This window comes from Aethalodelphis obliquidens, unplaced genomic scaffold (assembly GCF_003676395.1).
Source record: "Aethalodelphis obliquidens isolate GAN/ISIS:26980383/991018 unplaced genomic scaffold, ASM367639v1 scaffold41, whole genome shotgun sequence".
NCBI classification, from domain to species: domain Eukaryota; kingdom Metazoa; phylum Chordata; class Mammalia; order Artiodactyla; family Delphinidae; genus Aethalodelphis; species Aethalodelphis obliquidens.
Window position 1 is genome coordinate 1,443,488 of NW_020837985.1, and position 7,450 is coordinate 1,450,937.

The following is a 7,450-nucleotide window of genomic DNA, read 5'->3' on the forward strand; positions in this document are numbered from 1 at the left end:
TGTGGGCAAGTTGATTACACCATATCCCTTCCACCATGGAAGGGGCAGGGATTCACACTGAATGAAATCAACACACATTCCAGGTGCAGGTTTGCCATCACAGCTCTCAGGGTCGTGGCCAACACTAGCACCCAAGGGCTTTCAGAGTCTTAGATTCACCGAAATGAATCCTACAGTACGTGGCTTCAGTTCAAGGGACTCGACTTTAAAGCAACAGAGGTGCAGGAGTGGGCATATGGCTGTTAGACCCACCAGGTGTAATTCATATCACACAATCCAGAAACAGCCAGCCTCATAGAGCAACGTGAAGGTGCTTTTTAGAGATAATATCCTGCAGTGATGGAGTGCTATCCTTCAGGATGTGATACACACCCTAAATCAATGACCATTTTGTGGTGCTCTGTACCCAACAAATAGAATACATGGGCTCAAGAACCAAAGGATGGAAGTGGGAACAGTCCTATTTACAATCACTCCCAGTGACACACTTGCTGTGAACTTAGATGTAAGTTGGACTTAGAGGAGTATAAAGGGTGAACTTCAGTGGATCCTGGGGTGTGGTGTTCAGAAACCCCGTTCAAAACCAAGGTACTCACTCCCCAGCTTCCAGAGAGCTGACTGCTCAGAGCTCCTAATAACAACCCTCTCTGGGACTTGCCTTCAGCCTAACGGCGTTGCCTAGCCCAAGGTTAAACTCTCTCCAAAGGGGCAGCCCACGTTGAAGGACTGTTCATACTTGGGTCCAAAAGCCCAGCTCCCTTGCCTCTGAAAAGCCTTCTCAGCTCCAGAGCGCCTACAGATTGACTGCGTGCTCCTTTGCAACTCCATCAAAGTTGCACTTTTCCCTCGGCCCGGCCCTGCTTTCTCACTTTCTTACAGGTGTTGGAATACATGTATTCTCCAATAAGCCTCCTGCTTACAAATCTCTACCTCAGATTCTGTTTCCAGGGAATGCACGTGGGTTCTGTTTCTAGGACACGTGGTGAAGAGGTGGGAGAGAGAGAGAGGAAAGGGAAGAATGCCAATGAAGAGTGCATTAATGAGAGAGCAACAGCTGTGGGCAACGGGGCCCAGATCCTCCTGGGTATCCTCTGAAAGCCTCCATCGACTACACCTCAGAAGAGCCCCAATCAGGGATTTAAAAAAAAAAAAAAAAAAAAAAAAATGGTGCCTATCCACCAACTCCCTTCCCTCTTTGTTTCAAGGTTGCTCCTGGGAATTAATTCTCTGGCAATTCTGACCTGCTTCCTCACCTCCAACAAATAGTCCCAGCATGCTTCTTCAGCCAGAGAACACCCCCAGTCAAAGAAACAAAGATGCCGGAGTTAAGATGCCCTTGCCATGGATAGAAACTGTCCACTAAAGCTTCTGCTGGTCACCTGAGTGGGTGACAGCGTATGGGTGGGGCAGAGACATGATCTGCTAAACTATCAGGTGGTGATAGTACACACTTTAGGGTTATCGGGAAGATTAAATAAGATTCCACATGTCAACAGTTTTAGCACAAGGCCTGGAGGAGAGCAAGTATTCCACAAATGGTCACCTCCTACCTCTATACAGTTGATCCTTGAACACCACAGGTTGAATTGCACAGGTCCGCTTGTACACAGATTTTTTTTCCAATAAATACATACAGTACTACACGATCCATGGTTGGTTGAATCCACAGATGTGGAACACGCAGATATGGGAGGGCCAACTAAGGGACTTGAGAATCATCATATTTTGGTATCTGCTGGTTGGTCCTGGAACCAATCCCCCACAGATACTGAGGGACACCCATATATGTATGTATGTATGTATGTTCATTCCTGCCCCCTTGCTGTTTTTTTTTCTTCATGTAGGTAAATATGAAGGAAAGGAAAGCTTTTTCAATGAAATAGCAATAGGGCATCACAGCCCTTAAAAGGTAAACTTTAACACAAAATGTTACTGAGGCAGCCCCCTCACAAATATTAAAGAGGCAGTTAACAAAGGGTATCTGCAAGGCAGCCCTTCCTTCTAACTTAGCCAACATACATAGCACTTGCCCTTGCAACTGAGCAATCAGCTCTTTGCAAGTCTGTATCACAGCAACATCCAGCCCAACTTTCAAGAGTACTGAAGCATCCTTTTGGTGGCTACAGTTGTCCTAGCAGCAAGATGGAACAGAAAGAAAATTCCCCTCTGAGTGATCAGTGTATTGGAACTCAGGGGCCTGAATCTTCTACACACTTGATGCATGACCCTGACCAATCTCTCCATTCCTCTGAGCCCTGATTCTCTTGCTTATAAACCAAGCACTTGGACTCTATTCATTCGTTCATTCATTAAATGAATATTTGCTAAGCACCTGCTAGGCGCCAGACTCAGAGCCACTGTGCAGGCGAGTGGAAGGGGGTCAGCCGATCTCCAAGGGCTTTTTCAAATCTCACTGGGGACTTGGAACGGCACATCTGTAGAGATGTGGAAGCAGGTCCCCAAATCAGCATTTCCCACATGCCATCCGGGTGCCATCTCATAGTCAAACCCTCCATCTTGTTGCTAATGACCCTCTTGAACACAGTTGTGTGCGGCCCACCCCTTGCCCACCAAGAAGATGTCACTGAGTAGATGAGTGAGAAGGAACGCTCCTTGGACCCGGCTGGCTGAGTCAGCAGGACTCCTCCTGGCTCCCAGTCCGGGGCTCCTCCCCGTCTTCGCTGATCCCGAGAGCCACGCCCCCTCGGCTTTGCTGGCTGCGACGCTGATTAGCATTTTGCACACTGCAGCGGACTTAACTTTGGGATCTCACTTGTCCCCTCAGCAAACTCTCAGGTGGAAGTGGAGCAAACTTGAATGCAAAGGACACTTACATAATTCGCCTAAGTCCCAGCACAGAAATGCCACATTTCTCTGCTAGTTCACGTCTTCCCTTTCGTCCTTTTCCCTAGCAAGCCCAGGAAAGTAATCCCACAGCCTAGCAACTAAACCCACACGTAACCTTCTGGCAACTGAGGATGCTTTCTTCAGGTGCTGGGAGATTGCAAACGTGGCTCCGAAACAAAATTCCTTTTGCTTCTCATTACCATGTTAAGGGGGTTGAGATTGTCAGATATATAGCTATAGCAGTAGATAGATATGCACACTATCACGTCACTATATACTGTATATACATTATTATATCATTATGTATATAAATTTCATATATAATTTAACATTCTATATAAATAATATATAATTAATTTCTATAATAATTTAATATAATAAATAATATGTAATAATATATAATATTGTATAATCATGAATAATTAAGTAATCATAAATAATTAAGTGTTAATGATCATTAAATATTCATAATAAATAATAAATAGTGATAATATATGATTAAATAATTAACTATATTTTATATAAATAGTAAATACTATGTAAATATATAATTAAGTTGTGCCCCCCCCAAGATGGCCATCATTTTATTTTCTACACCTGATCTAAACTTATTCACGAGCTTCCTTCCACAGGGGAGCAGGAACTCACCAACTGAAGGTTTCTCAGTCCCTTCCAGTGGAAAACAGCGTCTTTCAAGCTGAGTCACTGGGAGGGAAATGTTTAGTCTGCCAGGCCTTCCTCCCTGCCGGGTGCAGAGCACAGCTCTCATCTCATGGTGACTGGGGAGGAGCAGGTGAGTCCTCCCTGGAAGGCAGCTGGGCTGGTCTGGACCCCGAGAGCCCAGCACAGATGTCTCCTCGGGTGCAGGGAATCCCTTCCCATCCTTTGAGGCACTAAGCCGCCACCACCTCCTGAAGTCTGGTCATCGCCCTCTGCCTCCCGCTGAAAAATCTCCAGATAATTGGTCCGGAAGCCAGGCCTCTGCTGGCTCAGCAGTTATTTATTTCACGTTCCACATCTCCACCACCGTATTCGTTTCCCGGCTGCTGTAGCAAATTACCACAAACTGGGTGGCCTAAAACGACAGAAATTTATTCTCTCACAGATCTGGAAGCAAGAAGTCCAAAATCAAGGTGTCAGCAGAAGCACACTCCTCCCAAAGCCCTAGGCTCTCAGGGAAGATTCCTTCCCTGCCTCTTCCAGCCTCAGGCAGCTCTGGTCTCCCTGGGCCTGTGATGGCATCACTCCTTTCTCTGCCTCCGTCTTCACATGGCCTTCTTCTCCCTGTCCTGCGTCTCAAGCCTCCCCTTCCTCTCCCTTGTAAGGATGCCAATCATGGGACACTGGGCTCACACTCAATCCACTATGACATAATCTCTAGATCCTTAGCTCGACCGTGTCTGCAAAGACCCTATTTCTAAATAACGTTCTGTTCACAAATGCAGGAGTTAAGACCTGGACATACCTTTGGGGGTCACAGTTCAACCCCTTATACTTTCCAAGGGCTACCTGGGAACTAGTGACTCCCTTACTCCCCTCGCCCACATTCACAGGCTGCAGAGAACTCGTGTCTATTGAGACACCTTCCTCAGCTGTTTCCCACTAACCGCCAGGGGCCATGATAAGGCTGAACTTCTCTGTAAGGTTTGTGGTCCTGCAGGGTACATCCTGGGATGCCTGAGAGAGTTATTTCTGCTACTGAGCTGCCTAAAAACTTATCTGGAGTTCCTAGCAAACGTTCCAACTGCCTGATCCTCTGCCCTTCCTCTGCCCTTCCTCAGCCGCTTTTCTTCCCTGCCTTCGGGACATCTCACCCACCCCGCCCCCGCCCCCGCCCCCGCCCTGAGGAGTGTAGTGCAGAGTGAAATGAACTAACTGAGAAAACCTGCGTCTGAACTCCAGGTCTGACATTGATTAACCACATGGCCTTAGGCAACCGTTGCTTCCATTCTGAACTCTTCCGCACCACACTCCAACCATGAGAGTGACCCCCAAACCTTCAATCCCCTTTCCACCAGAGGAAAAATATGCTGCTACACAATAGTCACCTTGCTGCAGCTCCCAGGTGCCCTGACCCTGCCACCTAAGGGAGAGACAGGCCATCCCCAAGTCCTAAGCTACCTAATCATGTCCACCTGCCTGCTTCTCATCCTGACTCTGTGAGCCGAGGACCAAGCACCTGTCCCATGGCCCCAGCTAAACACTGGACCATATTCTTAGCTGATTATCCAGCCTCTTCCACGAGACATTCAGGATCAGTTCCATCATCTCAGTATCTTCTCACCCCTGTCAGAATGACTATCATTAAAAAGAATGCAAATAGCAAATGTTGGCTAGGCTGTGGAGAAAAGGGAACCCTCATACAGCGTTGGTGGAAACGTAAGTTGGTGCAGCCACTATGCAAGATAGTATGGAAGTTTCTCAAAAAACTAAAAATAGAACTACCATATGACCCAGCAATTCCACTCCTGAGAATATATCCAAAAATAAAATAAAATAAAAACATTAATTCGTAATGATACACCCACCCCAATGTTCATAGCAGCACTATTGGCAATAGACAAAACATGGAAACAACCTAAGTGTCCATCAACAGATGAATGGATAAAGAAGATGTGATATACACACACACACACACACACACACACACACACACATACACACACACAGTGGAGTACTACTCAGCCATAAAAAAGAATGAAATTTTGCCATTTGCAGCAACATGGATGGAGGACATTATGCTAAGAAAGACAGAGAAAAACAAATACAGTAGGATATCACTCATATGTGGAATCTAAAAAATATAACAAACTAGTGAAAATAACAACAAAAAAAGAAGCAAACTCGCAGACAGAGAACAAACTAGCGGTTACCGGTGGGGAGGGAGGAGGAACATAGGGGTGGGGGAGAGGGAGGTACAAACTATTGGGTGTAAGATAGGCTACAAAGATGTATTGTACAACATGGGGAATATAGCCAAAATTTTGTAATAACTGCAAGTGGAGTGTAACCTTTTAAAATTGTATAAAAAATAAAATTTTTAAAAGGCAAAAAGACTTTAATACGGCAAAAAAAAAAATCTGAGTCATCTCAGACACCATGGGAAGTCCCAGCATTACATGACACTTCTATTCACGCTGCCTGTGCATCTCCTAATCAAAACCATCTCCCACCCTTTCTCTCCCCCTGGAAACCTTTCCACAGAGCCCTCTGGAGCTCAGGCTTTCCCCAGCAAACTCCCCTTCATCCTCAACCTCTTCTCTGTACACTCCTGCCACCTTCTCCTACTAACTAAAATGTAGCCTGTTCTTGGGGACACTGAGTCTTCCACAGCCCTCCTAAACAGAGACGATTTTGTTTCTCATAATCCTTAAGCCTCAGGATGTGAGGGTGGAGCAGGTATCCTCTTGGCTCCCCATTGCTTCTTCCAAGCAATTTCTCCTTCTTGCTCCATTAAAAAATAAATAATAACAAAAACAAACAAAAAAAAGAATAATCCGGGCCTATTCTTTATTAGTTATTAAATATTTGAAATACTGCCCTAGACTGGGAGAACACAATTATAAGAGGCAAGAATCACAACCACCTTTAGAAAATATTTGGAAGTGTTTCACGTTTATAGAAAGCACCTCCCAGCCTTGCTTTCCTGGCCTTACCAACCTGGCTCACTTTGGATGTATCAGTTCCTGAGGCCAAGGCACAGAAGTGACATCTGGTCTACCCACACCTCCATGCAACTCTCACACACAACCAGAAACAGTTGTCAGCAGGCACGCCCCACAGGCCAAACAAAAATGCACACAGTAACAGGCACACATTTCCTTTTCCTTTCCATGTCTCACCTCTTTTTCACTTTATTTCATCATTTTTGCTGTCGGGTTTATTACTTTGGAACGCCCCTTGGAGGGTTATTCAGGAGTAAAATTACCACATTGAACTCAATGCATTGCTCTCAGAAGCAGGTTTTATTTCCTGTACTTGAATCTGGACAGTAATGTTTCTCTTTCTCCCAGCCCTCCATTCCTGCCTCCCCTTGTGTCTCCGTGGTTAAGAGGACTAACACATTTATAACATTCCCCATCATTTATGGAGACTTGGCTCAGAGCTTGCCTCGAGAGAAACAGAGAGATTTCTACACACACTTTATTCCACACATTCACAGAGGAAAAGACAGTGAACTAGTTATGCTCAGGTGGTTTTCTTCAAGTTTTTAGGGCATTGTTCTCCCAGGCTGAGTGATTCAAAGAATAAGGTGCAAGTTCTTTGATTCCATAACATTTTCAACAACTCCATTCTGTACAAGAGAACTTTCCCTGCAGTGTAGCAAACCAAGGGAAGCACTGGACTTTGAACCACAAGGATACACGTGCTCCTCTCCACCCATTCCAATGAGACTTTCACCCTCAGGTCACCAATGGCTTGTCAAGGTCACCAGTGCCTGCCTGCATCTGGCCAAATCCAACAATGGATTTTAGTTCTCATCTTACTCAGTATCTCAGCAGCAAGTGACACAGTCAAGCCTTCTCTTCATAAAACACTTTTTCCCTTGGTCTCTGTGTGGGACTCGAGGGACATTGTTCCAGCTAATGATTAAGAACTCTCC